This window comes from Orcinus orca, chromosome 7 (assembly GCF_937001465.1).
Source record: "Orcinus orca chromosome 7, mOrcOrc1.1, whole genome shotgun sequence".
In the NCBI taxonomy this organism is placed as follows: Eukaryota; Metazoa; Chordata; class Mammalia; order Artiodactyla; family Delphinidae; genus Orcinus; species Orcinus orca.
In genome coordinates, this window is record NC_064565.1 from 9,679,336 (window position 1) to 9,695,455 (window position 16,120).

Sequence of the window (16,120 nt, forward strand, 5' to 3'; positions counted from 1 at the left end):
GGGAAATTGAATAAAACAATATCTAGCTTGTCTAGGATTTGGGGAACACCTCAGATGTGCACTCATAACTGCGGACTCGCCCCCTATTATTAACACACAAGCAATATCATGTTTCCACCAGTGTCCTAGGGCTCTGGGAAATGCTCTGTGAGCGACTGGCTTAGGTTCCTTTAGTCAGTATTTGTCTGCTCCTTGCTTTATACACCTGTTGTTGGTAATCAGGAATCCAATGGCATGTGCTTATATTTGTGGTAAGTTCCTTAATACTTGGGGGCAGCTCTAAATATTATCAAGTTCTTGGAGGCAAACTTACAAACCTGTTCACCTTGCGTGTTGGCGCTCAGGTCTCCCATTCATCAGTCCCCTGATGCAATGACTTTTCACAGGTAATCAATAGCTAACCTGATAAATGGGAAGGCTCCTTAAAAATCTATTGCTTGATTGCTGAGCCTGAATGTTTTATTCATTGACAGCTGTGATTTGTCACTCCGCGGCTAGGAGGAAAACGTTTGCTCCAACTGTTCTTACCAACGTCGCCCAGCAGTGGTGCTTTCGGGTCTGTTTCCACAGAGCAGATTGACTTTCAGTTAGGAAGCTGTAGCTATATTTAGCATGTCAGGTCACTAGCGATCTGTAAACAATCCAGATGCGTTGTCCTTCCCGTTGTTCATAATTAAACTCCTCATCATGGGAATTGCAGTGCAGAGTCTTTGATCTTACATCCAGATTCTAAAATCTATGAAATATTTCTATCCATGTGGAAACTGCTCCTAAAACTAATCCAGTTTCCTAATGACACGGGGATAGTTACCATTATTGAGGACCTACTATGTGCTAGACATTAGGTTAAGTCTTCATTTGCATGATAGATTTTAAAATCTTTATAGTAACTATGCATGACTCTCTTGATGCCCCTCTGGTTCTCTGCAGGGGGGCACAGTGACAAACGATATCAGTCGAGTTCAATACGAGTAGTAGAACCACTAGAAGTGATGGGGAACCAGGGATTGATTACAGGAACTTGATCCTATGCCATTGTGGAAGCACTGTAGCAGCTTAGGTGTGGCTATTTATTCTGCATCTGATGGTGTATCTGTGGTCAGCAGGGTTTCAGCAGGCAGTAGGGAAGGGAAGATGGGCATGAAGTGGAAGAGAGCGAGGATGAACAGAAACCTGCAAGGAGCAGCTGGAACCCATGAGGATGACCTGGAAGCCACCTGCAATGATGGGGGTGTCCTACAGAATAGCTGGTGCCCTTATTTATGGAGCTGCATGTGGATCTGGCCCAGGTGTCCAAGAAGCTGAGTGAGGAGACTTCATAGGAGCTAGTGCTGCTGCCGGCCCAGTTGTGGCCACAGGAGTGGGAGCAGCCCCAGGAGGAGAGCTTGCAGGGGCTGGGGAGCTGGCTGCATCCCCATGCCAATGAGTGAGCCAGCAGATCTGCAACAGCATGCTGGAGCTGCAACACAGAGTGTGGTTTGGAGGTTTAATTCTAGACGGGCCTCTGTTGTCTGCAGCTGTTTTCCGGTGTGTTGGTATTCTCTCTCCCGTGACGGCAGGTAACAAGCCTCCTGGCTCCCACTGTTCAAGCCTTCCTAGGAGGCTCTTCTCTCATCAGGCTCCAGAAGCAATCTGGTCAGTAGGCACAGGGGACTCCAGGAGTGCTGGATCAGGGGCACACACTCGGAAGCCCAAACAGAGTTTGCACCTGACTTCAAGCCCTCATGATGATCTCAGGTGCTTGTTAACTCTGAGCCCAGTTACTTCAGGTGAAAACTAAGTTGTACATCAGTACTCTGGTTTGTGTGAGGATTTCATAAGAAAAGGTTGGCAGGGCAGCCTGTGTGCTCTTTGGAGTGCAATATGTAATACCCATCAACACATGCTGGTTCCTTCCGCTTTCCTCTGTATCTGGACTGGCCTTGGGTCCCCATCCTGATACCCTAACCTTGCTTCACTGACTGTGTTTGAAGACCTCCCCCTCTCACCAATGTCCTGATTTGGAGTACAGTGCTCCCCACCCACAGGTCACAGCATCCACCAGGGTTGATGGAAACCTTCCTGGGGAGCTGCTTTCTTGGAACTCTGAGTCTTTCCACTGCTCCCATAAGTGCCTTTATTCACTGGTCCATGAGTGAGAATATGAGGAAGGAGAGTTTTCTGAGCCCTGTGAGGACACGACTGCCCTTGAGGAGAATTATGAGGACATTGATGTGGGTTCTGTTGAAGGAGAGGGTGAGGAAGATCTCAGTGGCCCTGCTACGGACCCCTCTGTGCTGCCCCTGCTCTGGTGTCCTCACAGGTCCCCTGTAGAGGGTCAGACACCCTCCTGGCATCTGCAGCGGGCTCTGACCCTACCACCAACCCCACTCTATGATGGGATCCTATTTCAATGTCTAGACTGTCTCAGTCTTCTCCACTCTTGGAGTTTACCAGGCCAAGCCTATATGTTTCCTACATTTATAAAAGATAATTAATCAATATTTGGGAGTTTTCTGTTTATAAAATATTTTCTCCAAATTTTCTTTACCCATAGATTTACAGACTTGCAGACAGTGAGCCCAACTTGGATGTGGATGTACTCTTTCCATTGCTTACTTCTCACTTCCTGAGGGCAGTTGCTCCCATCCCAGTTAATTCTGCCAGCAACTTGTTAAATAAGTCATTCCAAATGTCACATTTTCTGTTCACTGACCTCCTGCAGCTCTCTGAGTATTCTTTCTAATGTTCTCATACTGTAGTCCATCTATTTCTATTTTGCAATGGAAGAAAGACTTTGATATTGAGTACACAAAATGTACGGAAAAAAGTTACACACTGTCTGCTTGTCTCCAGTTTTGTAGATGAGGGAGTCAAGAATCAGAGAAACAATAAGTTTCTCCCACTCTCTTGCAGTCACTAAGATATTCTCTCTCCTGGGTCAGTTGCCTCTGACTACCTCTCCTCAGCAGCTAGCACCCATGTCTCATCATAAACTAGATGCACTAGAAACTAAGTCCAAAGCCTCCCTGTAAGCCACACCCCTTCTTACTTGCTTTGTTTTCGGTAGATGTGAAGAGAAGCATCTCTTTGAGTACCATGTGCTCTCCCTTCCTATGTGTCTGTGATGCCCCTTGTCACCCTCAATTCTGTTAGGGAATTGGGATGAATATTTGAAGCAATAGGATGTTGTTCCAGCAGGATTCAGGTTTTATTGACACTTTTCCTGAAACTCTCAATAGAGAGGTGTCCTCAAAGCACAAAGACCCAAGGAAGAGCAGTGGTGGGCTAATCACGACCTGGTTCCAAATGCCCTGTGTGGGGTCTCATCCAGGACTGGCTGGATCACGTGACCTAAGACTCTTATGGGGTTTCTTGCTCTCACTGCTCAAGCCTGCCCTCTAGTGGACCCTAATCGCAAAGAGATGACCGATGGTTCCACAGTGCCACAGAGAGAAGTGAACTGAAGGCAAGATGGCCAGCCTTGTTCCAAGGAGAGAGACAGAAAAAAAGAGGGAGGGAGAGGGGCAGAGGGGAAGGGGGAGAAGAGAGAGAGAATGAGAAGAAAGGAAGGAATAGGGAAAAGAGGACTTGACCTCCCCATTTGTTTTCTAAGTTCAAGAAGGCATTTCTTTAACAGAAGTTCTTTTAAAATGCTCCATGACAGTGGAAAATTTGAGTGTGAGTTGTGTCTACCAAAAATGTGAAAGGCAGAAAGAAAAGAAGGGCAGAAAAGGGAGAACAATATAAAAGAGTAAGAGAAGGCAGGAGGAAAGGAAAAGTAAGGGAAGAGAGCAAATTAGATGGTAGGGAGGGCAGAAGAAGGGAGGGGAGGAATGGGGGAGGGGAAGGGAGGGGAGGAATGGGGGAGGGAAAGGGGAAGGGCTGCTACCAGAGCCTGAGGGGCTGGCAGTGTTGGTGATGGAAGCATGCAGGGGGCGGGAGCCACTGCAGGTGGAGCTTGCTTTCTCGTGGAAACAGGGACTAGCTGCTGGCATTGTCATTTTCCTTCTCTGGTCTACTTTTTGTGTGCATCTCTGTTAGCTGCCACATATTCTGGGACAGAGTACATCTCTGTGACCTCTGTACCTAACTGAGTGCCTGCAATAGAGAAGATGCTCAGGAGGGAAAAGAATGATGGATTTTGCTCAACACCTAAAGTGAAAGACTAACAACCACAGACCCATATTTGTTAAGCCTGCACAGATAAAGCCTGGTTGTGTTCTGTTTGGCATCAAACCATAGCAAGTAAAGGTGGGATCCAAGGTCAACAGGAGGTCACTTCAGTCTGCTCAAGACCATTTCCTTGATGACATGGGTGACAGTAACTGAAATCCACACTTGGAAACCTCCCTCTGAAGGCTCCCTTGTAGCACAGAGGAAATGGTGTGGGTTAGAAGCTGCTTTATGCATGGTTGACACCCATATCAATTCTTCAGCCACAGAGACCAATACAGGTCAGATTAGACCATCATCACACTGCTTGGTCCCAGCTGGGTTCTTCATATTTAGAAAAAACAAGGAATGAAGCAGTCCTGGTCCTCAGGTCTCCTTGTCTCTGGAGCAGCAGGCCAGGTTCAGGGTTTGAGGTGCAGTCTCTGAGCTTCTCTTGCTCCCCAAGATCCTTGTCCTTCATACGCTTCAGAACCCTCCAACTCCAGCCTCTCTCTTGGTCTCACATTTGAGTGTCCTTGTGTCATAGGTCTTTGTAAGGTCTGCGGAGAGTCCTTAAACTCCTCACCAATCATCTCCGATGTGATTTAGGGGGCAAGACCCAAACTGCACTCTCTGTGGTAACCCCACAGCCTTACAAAGAGAAGATTTTTTTTTAATTTGTGTGAAGGAGACTAGCAGTGTTACTATTTAGTTATACTGCTAATTAACCTTCAACTTTTGTATAGCACATAAGAAATAACACTGCTCATACATGCAAGGGAAAGCAAGTCAGTAAAATGTGCATGACAAAGAGATTATTTAAGTGAATGCCTCAAAACATACCAATTTAACAAATAGCAAAAATACCATTTCACCTTTATTTTTTGGGTCACCATTACAGACCATCACATCCTGCTGCCAGTTGTGTGACTTTCTTCAACCACAGTTGCCCTGGATAATCTAGCATGTATGTATGTCAGGCATGTACGCACTTACATATATCAATTTGTTTAAGCCTCATAACAACCACCCAGCCCTTTTACAGATGAATTTGTTTTTTTTTTCAACATTTTATTTTATATTAGACTATAGGTGGTTAACAATGTTGTGTTAGTTTCACTTGTGCATCAAAGTGCTTCAGTTATACATGTACATGTACCTATTCTTTTTCAAATTATTTTCCCGTTTGGGTTGTTACATAATATTGAGCTGAGCTCCCTGTGCTATACAGTAGGTCCTTGTTGGTTACCCATTTTAAATATAGCAGAGTGTGTACACTTCAATCCCAAACTCCCTAACTATCTCTCCCCACCTCCCTTCCCCCTCTGCTAACCATAAGTTCTTTCTCTAAGTCTGTGACTTACAGATGAATTTGTTAATGCACAGATCAGTAAAGCAGCTCAGAGCATCTAGTGCATGAGTGACAGAGCGAGGGTGAAGCTACACTCTTATGTGCTCTGGATTTCACGCTCTGCTCGCTGGGCTGGGCCCCTGTTTCTCATGTTATTGGTCAGTGTCTTTCCATGTACACTTGCTATGAGTCTATGTTCTTGTCTGCAGAGCTTCCGGATTGCCAGTCTCTTGATGGCACAGGGCTACTCTTACTGTAATTAATATTTCTTTCATTAGTTCATTCATACTATTGATACAGAGACTTGGAAAAGAAATGTTTGGAAGAAAACCCTCAAAATGACCTTTTGGGGATTTTCAAGGAAATTCTACTTCCCACCACTTAATTTCATACCCCTAAAGACGAAATGTCTGTTGATGACTGCCTCTTGTTACACAACCAATTCTTTTCGTGATCACTCCTTCCTATAAAACAGTGCCTCCAGATCTGAAGACAACTGGAGGGAGCCCTCATGAGAAGAATGAGAAGGATACTCAGACATGCAGTTTCAGGATAGAGAACAAGGATAGCGGGATGGAAGGCATCCTGTGAATGTGGGTCATGTGGGAGAAGAGTGTTATTGATTCAGTGGCTATAACATCTCTAAACTACAGTGGTTTCCTCTGTTAGCTTCCCATTAATGATTTCTAATTTAATTAGTTCATGTTTTATACACGTCCTGTGCAAAGATAAAATACTGCAGGCTTGAAAAGCAGAGAATTTGGAAACAGAATGAGTATAAAGAGAGAGCTGACAAAAAGGCAGCCAGAGTGGGGTTGGCGGGCCATGGGCAAGGCCAATCGACCTCTCATCACAAAAGGGCTGCCGTCTCTGATCTTGCGTGTGTGTTGCATGCCAGGCCACTATTCAGGCAGTCCTGCACAGTTTGTGTGTAAGTAAATTAAATAATCAAATAGCCAGGAAGCTGATACCTTGAGCAGAAGTATTCCATTAGCTTAAGTGCCTGTGTGCTGGCCAAGAAGTAAACCACTGCTACAGAGTAACCCGTCTCAGAATACTTAGGGTTTGTAGGTTAGAAGAGATTTTCAGTAAGAAAACTGAAGCTCAGGGTGGAAAAGGAAGATCTGCTCAAATTCCCATAGAAGGTTTTTGGCAGAGGCAGGGCTACAATTCAGGTCTCTTGATCAGGTTCTCTTTCCACTGCCTTCTGTGATCCCCCAACATCAATGTCAGGGAATCTTCCCAGGTCTAGGCTTATTGTTTCTGGTGTGTGCAGTAAGCCCCAAGATCTGATTTTGGGGAAATAGTACTACAGAGGCTACCTAGTGCCTCCTAGGAGTCAGTGACTGCAGACGAGGGTGAGCTTTCCTCAGGAACTTTGGTGGGGTTGGAGCTTTTCCCCATTTCATGAGCTTGATTAACTGGAACAAATCCCAAATGACCTCAAACACCTACATAAAATTAGGTTCTCTTTCCACTGATTTCTAGCTAATGTTAACCATCCCTAATGTAGTTTTTGTATCAAAATACGTTAGAACAGCTTTAACACACTTTAAACCTACCTCGTGAAGGGAATCTGGATTGGGTCTTAGACCTTTGGGAAAGGTGGCTCCTGAAACTCCTGAAAATATTCTATTGTCTTTTTTCCCTCTTGGGGTGGTATGACGCTAGCTGCAAATTTATAATTTCTCAGGCTTGGACACCTATTTACTTCTGATTCTCCTGCCTGTTTTATCTTCATTTCAAAGCAAAGAGAAACCCAGGAAACACTAAGACTAAAGTTTTGAGAATAAACCCATTTGATTCTGGATAGGCTAGATCATGCTGTAGTTACCAACAACCACCAGACCTCAGACTTACACAACGTAAGTTTGCATCTCACTCCTGCAAACCCCACTCTGGAATGTAGGTGGCTCTCTGGGGCTGCTTTGACTGCTTCAGCCCAGAAGTGACACCTGGGCCTGATGCTCATATTCCATTGATGAGACCTAGTCTATGGCTCCACTTCATTCACACTGCAGAGAGCTGTGACTGGAGCCATGCATGTGCCTGGTCAGGAAAGGAGGCCTGGATACTATGAGCACTAAGGTACATGTTTGCCCCAGCAGGTAATTTCTAAGCTTTTTAAATTCACAGCCAAGTTTTTGCTGACTGATGGAAGACATTTTAGCAAAGATGGCAGTGGGAATCCATGCATTTACCTCTTCTGCATCTTATTCTAGCTCTTAGCCTCACTAAGCACATATAAAAATAGGAGGGAATGTCTGTGCCACCACTATTTTCCACTGCTTGGAGGGTTGGCACCCATAACCCCCATATTGTTCAAGGGTCAACTGTATTCTTCAATAAAAATATATTACTTAAAATAAGATAAAATTTTGCTTAAAACAAGGAATATGGTTTGACAATAAAAAAACCTAAGACCTGAGCCCTGACCCATGGAGCCTACTGCCCTTTGCCCTTCTCTACCTGAGTGTACAAGAAATACCACAGACTCAACTGAACCAAAACTCTCTTGTGAAGGCTGCCTCATTCCACCATCCTGAAAGTGTTGATCTTTCCTCTAACACTTACTCTCCCCATCTGATGGGAAAACTGGTCCTGTCAGTTTTGATACCTTTGGTTACATCTTTTGTCCTTATTGCTAATAAGTTATCATCTCTTGGCTAGAAAGTATCTCTATTAGTCATGTTCCCTTCCAATCTATTCTCCATTCTGCAGCAAGAACAGTTTTGTTTTTTTTAATGCAAATCTGATCTTGCCTTTCATCTTCTCAAAACCCTTTAGGGAACCCCTATAGCTTTAGGCTCTGGTCCAAACTCCCTAGAGGCTAGGCCTCCATGGCATTCCCTCTCATCCTCCACCACTCCCCATCCTTCCCTTTAGACCTGGACATGTGGGATGAATTACAGATGTGAAAACCCCTTGAAAATCTCTATGCCCTTGCACAAATCTCCTCTACTTTCTAGAGAGTCCCTTATCTTTTCTCTACCTCATTCTTCAGAACCCAGCTCCCATATAAACCCTTTGTGAAGCCTTATATGGTTCCCAAGCTGAGGCAGGTGCCCTTCTCTGTGATGCTGTTTTTGTTAATCACTGTTATAGATTGTCCAACTATATTTTAATTATTATTCCAGTGGCCTCCTTCAGTGAATGGAGGGAGATAACTCGAGGGCAGGGGTTGTGATTTACAGCTGTGTGTCTCTTGGGACCACATGGCAGGAAGTCAGTGAATGTGGAATGAAAATCCCTGGAACACATTCTACTAAAGGGAGCAAGAATTTTGAGTAGTCACAGCCTCCCTGTGTCTGTGTGTGAACTGTTTATGTGTGAGCATCTATGTGTAATTCATATTTTCTTAACTTTCTAAATCATTATAATATACCCACCTTGGAAAGGTATCTCCAGTATGATGGTTATGGAATGAGAAAAGACAATGGTCCCCAAACCTTGTGCCTGTTCAGGGAAGGGTTAGAGAAATTCGCTCCCAGAAGCTTCAGGGCCCACATCTCTGTGGCTGGGCAACTGGCACTCTTTGGGACTATGGATGAAAAGCTTTTTATCAGCTTGAGAATTGTCTCATGCCACACCTGGACTTTAAGTCTCTGTCATTAGGCATGGGGAAGACCCTATAGTGAAGGAGTTGCCCTCACTTGATCTAGTCAGCTTTCTTGTGGCCTCTACTGGACTAAGGTATGGCAAGGACAGATGACAAGACAGCAGTGCTCCAGCTGAGCAGAGGGACAAGGGCAGGGAGCGAATTGGAGTCCTCTCTCACCTGGAGATTCCTTGCATGACACATGAGCAGCCACAGTTCTGTTCAGAGAGTCTGTGCATCAAACTCTCCAGCATTGTATTACCGGGTAATGAATAGTACCAGCCAAGATAGCTGTGCAGTCACTGGAGAAGCTGCATCAGAGCCTTTGTCTCTGGCGGAGGTGGGGCTCACATGTGCACAGACCACAGATGCTAAGTGCTCATCCTCTGGGGTCAAAGACCAATCTACCCTGGAGCAGGGAGCCAAGAGTCTCTCTTCTGTTCTGTGAGAGCTCAGCAGTCATTTATGAGGATACCCTTCAACCCCTCTTGTGTCCCGTTCTCCCACCAACCTTAGAGATTTCCAAAGTGGGGTCATTCGAAGGGTCTGGGAGACCACAGACTGATGAGGTAAAAGCCCTGATTGTGTCATCAAATCTGCAGTGGATCCTTCCTGCCTAAAACACATTGATCGCTCCCTGTTGCCTCCAGCCTGATCCGTAGTCCATCTAATGACCCCAGACTCCTCAGGCCAGCAGGAGCTGATCCCGGTGGCCCCTAGACTGACCCTTGTCCCGTTCCCTACCACCTCCATCCCCTTACTCTAAACTCAGGCATTTCCTCAAGACGGGGAGCCCCATTCGTGCCTCCTAGCCTCGTCCTTCCTCACTTGGTGGTTCAGCTCTTGGATCTGAGCTCCTCTCCTCCCTGCCCCAGGCTGGTCACTTCTCTCTCCTCTGCTCCTGTCCCCCTGGCTCTCCCCCATCACTTACTCTCAGTGCTGCTGCCACTGTTCCTCTCCCACTGGCCCAGAAGCCCTTCTCAGCTGGCTACTGAGACTGATTCCTCTCTGTCTCCCCCAGTGAAGCCCATGGGTCCCAAAGAGTCAGAGGTCAGTAGCCTTTTGTGAGAAGGAAGGGGGCAGGTGGGCAGCTTAGTGAGTGTAGGAGTGGGTGAGGGTCTACATGGGTGGAAGTGGTGAGAAGGGAGGGGGTGAGTAGCTAAATATGCGGGGTGGGTGGTTAGTGAGTGCAGGGGTGAGGGGTGAGTACATGAGGGAATTGGAGTGGGCAGCAGCCAAGTGAGCAAGGAGGTGGGGCAGTGGGTGTGTTGGCGAGCATCTGAGTGAGTTGGTGGGTGGGTGGTGGGTCGGATGTGGTGAGCAAGAGAGTGGATAGGAGGCGAGAGCAGCATAACAAAGTCAAGGTGGGAACCAGAGCCCTCACCTCCCTGCCAGGGGCTCTTTCCAGCACCTACACTGCCCCCAACCCTCTCTCTGAGTATTGGCTCTTGTCAGCTCACACCCTCACTGCCCTTCAGTTTACTCAAATATGTGCCATGGACTCATTTAGAAGTAGAAGATGCAGACCACATGGTGCCTCCTTCAGCCCAAAGACTGGTGTGGAGGAATGCAGCTTCTGCTGGACTCCCTCACCAAACCCGCTAGGCAGAGAAGAGGTGACTGGGGCTGGAGGCATGCATCTCCTTTCTTGCAGAGCCCTCACACTCAGGTGTGGCACCAAGAGAGACCTGTAGATGGCAGGGGGACATGTGCTACACAGGCCCAGTGATGTAATGATGGGCATGAGTTTTCTGAGAGCAGAGGCAGTGTCCATTTCATCTGTGAGTCCTCAGGACCTAGGTCAGAGCTGGCAGATTGGGGCTCAAAGTGAGGGGTTGCAGGCAGGGGTCTGCTGAAGTCTGAAAATGCACTGGAGAAAGTAACCACCTCTCAGAACTTAATGTTCTCATCCACATGCTGAGAACCCTGTGGAGACCTAGCACTGTATTACTTTTGGATTTGGAAAATAAATTGTAACTGAAAAACTGAGGGCGTTAAAAAGAATTATAACAAGTTGGGTGGTGTTTGGAGTCTCAGCTCATAATAAGGCTGAATTCACAAGTGGTGTCAGTGGGCAAGAATGCTATTTCCCCAAAGGTGGAACCTTAAGGAAAACACATTTTGAAAGTTAATGAGGGGGGAAGAGACAAAAAGAAACAAAATTCGTTTAAAAAATGTATGGAGGAAGAAGTCTTAACAGATTCACAGGCAGCATTAGAAATGATGATTGTATGATATGTGTGTGGCAGGGACAGACCACCGACTGATTTATGAAATCACATTTATCAGTAGTTACAAACTTCATTGCTTTTATTAACTGCTGCAGTGTTATTTACTTGATTGAATTACAGTTCTGGCCATTAACACTTTGGAACAACAGCCCAGTTAATTAACATGGAATTACCTTGGCAGTGCCATGACTATCCTTGGAGGACCACATCAGCACCAAAGTGCCCAGGGTGATGGATGCTCCTGAAGTATATGCCACAGAAAAAGTAATGTTGGAGCATCACTTAAATGGGCTGCACACCTTAGCTTATGGGCCTTCTCACCAATCCATCTTCCACGTAGGGGATAAGACCTCTTTCAGGGCTCTCAGCACCCCTTCAGTGGACCCCAGGTCTAAAGGAGGATGGACCCAATGTTTCCTGAACAGCTGATGTGCACCAGGTGGCTTAGGTAAGGTATCTTGTCGTAACCTTGTTACAAGAGGGTGCATATTTCTAGTCTATATTTACAAACGAGAAAATGAAAGTTAAAGTGATTCATTGACATGCCCACGTCTTACAGCTCTGAAGCAGCAGAGTGGAGTTGGACCCACATTACTCTGGCCCACCAGCCAGCACACCTGTCATCAGCTGCCCTTTCTGAAGCCTCAAAATAGGAGGCTTCACTGAAGGGCGCAAGTTCCATTTCCACAACTTGGCAGTGCTGTGGCCTCCACCACCAGCCAAGCCGCCATGGGGGTCTCACATGTTTTGGATCACATATAGAACTATCAACCTCCTCACAAGGAAACTTCCCTCTGGTACAGAGCCAAGCCACAAGTTGTCTGCATGAGCTGAGACTTTCTTTTGATGAACTACTTCTGCTATAGTCACCTTTAGAATTTTTTTTCTTTTGCAAGAAACACACACAATGTAATAACCATCTGGCCCCTTTATTCCTCAGTGGAGCTGTGTGTGTTCAGCACTGACCTTGCTGGCCTTGCATTTGGCTGGAAGCAATCTTCTTATTAAATCAGAAACCAAAGAGGACCCCTGCCCCTTACTCCTGACCCCAAGACAAACCTGATGCTGGCCTCATCCTGACATTACCAGTCTGGCATTTAAATGCCAACATTTCTCCAAAAAGCCGTGATGAAGGCAGTAGGCAGTGCATGACTTTTTATACTTCAATTCCCATTTATAGGAAGAAAAGAAAAGGGAAAATGTCAGAGGAAATTCAGTTCTGACATCCAGGGCAGATTTCTCGTTGGGCAGAGAGGGAGACTGCAAAGGGGTGGATTTCAGGAGAAGCTGGAACCCCTCCCAAGTCACTCCATGTCCTCAGACTGCTGCCTGCAATCTTGCCATCAAAGTGGCTGGCCTTTGCTGAATATCTGATGTGTGCCAAAGACTGTGCTTGACTTTTGCATGCCCTGTCTCCATTCCTCCACCCCCTTACTTATCCTGCAAACAAGGTGGTATAGCAATTCTGAGAAAGACATGCTTGACAAAGTGAGGAGAAATCCAGATCCTGCCAGGTCAACCCTTGACCGCTCTTGGTGAAGGGTGACCCAAGGTGTTAATTCTGTGACATCTCTAGGCTGTGCAAGCATTGAGGCTGAGACACACAGATGGCCCCAGCTGTGATACCAGAAGAATCCCAAGGCACTAAGGGAGAGGTCTAAAAGAGAGGTCAGAGGTAAGACGCTGTCAGGTAGCATCTGCCCTAAGGGTAATGTCTGGAGTGAGATGGAACAGAGAGAACTTGGGTGGGGCAGAAGAGGTGTCCTGCACATATCATTAAACCCCTCTCATTTTTAAGTCAAGACATTGACTTGGGATTTGACCAATATCCTACTTTAAGCAGGTACTCTTTAGTTAGCTTTTACTTGCTTGGTTGTTGTTTCATTTGTTGAGGCTGATTTGGCCTATCCCTGCACTTACACACACAAACTTAGCAGTTTATTCCTACTAAGGCAACCAGAGCCTCCAATTTAGAGATGTCCCACTACAACAGATAAACAAAATGAGACTCAGAAACATTAAGGAATTTGCCTCAGTTCACCAAACCCATAGGTGCTGAGCGAGGTCTCAAACCCAGAGTTAATTATTTTCTTGCTACATCATCTTGCATCTTGGCCTGTTAAATTCAGAAATTTTACATATTTTTATTTGGATTGTATCAAAAAAACTCTGTTTTTCATTTTTATTAATCTAACCAAAATTGTTTGCTTGTTAGTCTTAATAACCTTCTGACACCTCTTCGTTGCCTGCAGAAGAGGTTGCAAACACTTTGCAATGGTTTTCAAGATTCTGCAAGGTCTTCTCAACCTACTTTTGCTTCCTAATAAATACTCCATCGAGTGGTGTGGAACAATTGGCTGCTCTTGGAAACTTTTAAGAGCTTCATAGTCCCCTGCCTTTACTATTTCTGGAACTTGGCATTCCCTCTACTTCTATATCTCCTAAAGTGGTGGAAGTGGCTTGAAATCAGGCAGTAGGTGGAAGTTGGACGAATTTGAAAAACATGATGGAGAAAGCCTAGGTTACTTTGAATAGAGTGATATATATGGACCCTGCTGAAGTGAATGAGGAGAAGTTTAGAAAAAGTTCTCAATCATCTAAGAAAAAGCCTAAACTTCAGTGAAGAGACTATTCATAGACATGTGTACTTGGAGGATACTCAAGGTGAGGACTCAGAAGGAAGTGAGGAACACATTATTGGAAACTGGAGGAAGGGGCATCCTTGTTATGAAGTAGTAGAAATCTTAGCAACATAGTATCTTGCACAATCTCAGAGAGATTCAAAGAGTTAGGAGGATCAGCAAACTATTGATTGTTTGAAGATGGATGGGGCAGTATTATGGGGAATGCAGTTGGTCTAAAGAGTTGAAAGAGAATCCCAGCTGATAGCCACAGGAATGGGGTTCTATATCTGCAAGGGACTGAAATCTGCCAAAAACCTAACCAACTTGGATAAGAGACCAAGCTAGCCAACACCTTGTTTTCAGCCTTGTGAGACTCTAAGGAGAGGAACTGGGTGAACCCAACCTACAGAATTGCGTGTTGTTTTAAGCCACTGGTTTTGGGTAATTTGTTCAAGCAACAATGGGAGAACACTACACTAAAACTCATCTCATTTCTTAAATCTGTTGTGTGTATCTTTCGTGTTTTGGGAAAATTCTCATCCACTTTCCCATACATTTCTTCTAACCCATTCTTTCTGTCTCCCCTTCTGGCCCTCAAATTAGATGTATGTTAGATATTTTCACTGTGTTCCTTAGGTTTCTTTTGTTTTCTTTTTGTTTTAAGTGTATGTTCGTTTTTTTTCTCACTAATATTTAGACAGATAGGAAAGTAGAGTTTATTTTACTAGCCTATCTTCCAGTTCACCAATCCTACTTTCAGTTTTGTCCAACCTACTGAGTTCTTAATTTCATTTTTGTATCTTTCAATTTTTATAAATTCCATTTGATTCATCTTGCTATATTCCAGTCGACTAATGAATTTATGCAACTTGCCATCTATTTTCTTGACCCTGTTATTAGGGTTAGGGTTTGGGTTATATTTCTTGGTATATTTTCCATTGCTATATTCCTATTGTTGGCTTTTTTACTTGGTCTGGATTTTTGTACCTCATACTGTTAGATTAAAAGCCAGTCACTGTGTATCAAAAATTAATGAGACTCTAGATGATGTCATTTTCCTTCAGGTATAGTTCACTCTATCCCCTGGCAAGTGATTAGAGTAGAGGCAAATCATTTCAACCCAGTAGGTGACTGAACACTCTTGAGCCTGGTTTTCAATCTTTGTAAGACCTGGTCTATTTCTGGTTTATGCTCACTGCTAGGGTATAGCCCACCAAGTGTCCCAACAAGATCCTTCAATTTTTTTACCCTTCTGTTTTTCACTATTTTATGCTAACCTTGTTAGTCTCTTATGTTACAGCTCAGTCAGGAAATCCCTTGCACTTCTCTGCACTTCCCTTCTTTCTGGGGCTTTACTGCCTTTAGCAAATTTTGGCTAATTTTCCTCTGCCATTCTTAGAAGTCTCCAAAGGATGTGCTGAGTCACTGTTTTCTGTTTGACTTTCTCCTGGGCTGTTCCTCCTTTCACCCAGGGCACTTAATCAGCATAACCTCCAGGATGTTGAACTTATCTCAGAGAGCTTCCCTTCTCTTCAGGATGTTAGATCCTAAAGTCCAGGCTTCTTGGAAACCTTTTATTCCACCTTGAAGAGAAGGAAACAGGAGGACCTTCAGTTATAGGAGGATTTGATGGGCCAAGTCGGGAAGTAAACCATATCACTATTGTTCATAATCCATTGGCTACACATGATCACTTCAACCACAAGGAAGGTGGAAAAGTGTGGTCTATGCCTGTGCCTGGAAAGAAAGGGGATTGGAAACCTGTGTGATGTCATGGTCTAGACTTAATAGGCATTTGGTGAGTTTAATAACAATGGAAATCTTGCAAGATGAACCAAATGACCTCTGAATGTGACTTCAGTCTCAGTCATCTCTGTTCAATTCCAGAATGTGATTTTTTTTAAGAATTTCCTTCAGCACAGATGATACACAAAAATATAAGAAGACAAAGACATTCTGCTCATTCTTTTAGGAATTAAATGCTGCAATTATAATATCAGGGAATTTTCTTGTCTGAGGTGCCAAGATAGTCCTTATGACTTAGAATTTACAATGGGTTCTCTTAAAAATATCATTCCTGCACAAATTAATTCAGGTTCAATGAGCTGGAATATACGTTCACTGAGTATTGGATACTCAAAACTTCATCTAGCATAAGACTAAAGTGCTTTTGTATCCAAGG

At 44.8% G+C, this 16,120-nt stretch overlaps 1 non-coding gene across 1 annotated transcript; it reads right to left on the bottom strand.

Moving 5' to 3' along the window:
• Window positions 1-4,810: 4,810 nt before the first annotated feature.
• Window positions 4,811-4,939, bottom strand: LOC117195519 (small nucleolar RNA SNORA19). The gene has a single exon (XR_004475244.1). It is a non-coding gene; the product is annotated as a small nucleolar RNA SNORA19 (small nucleolar RNA).
• Window positions 4,940-16,120: the final 11,181 nt, after the last annotated feature.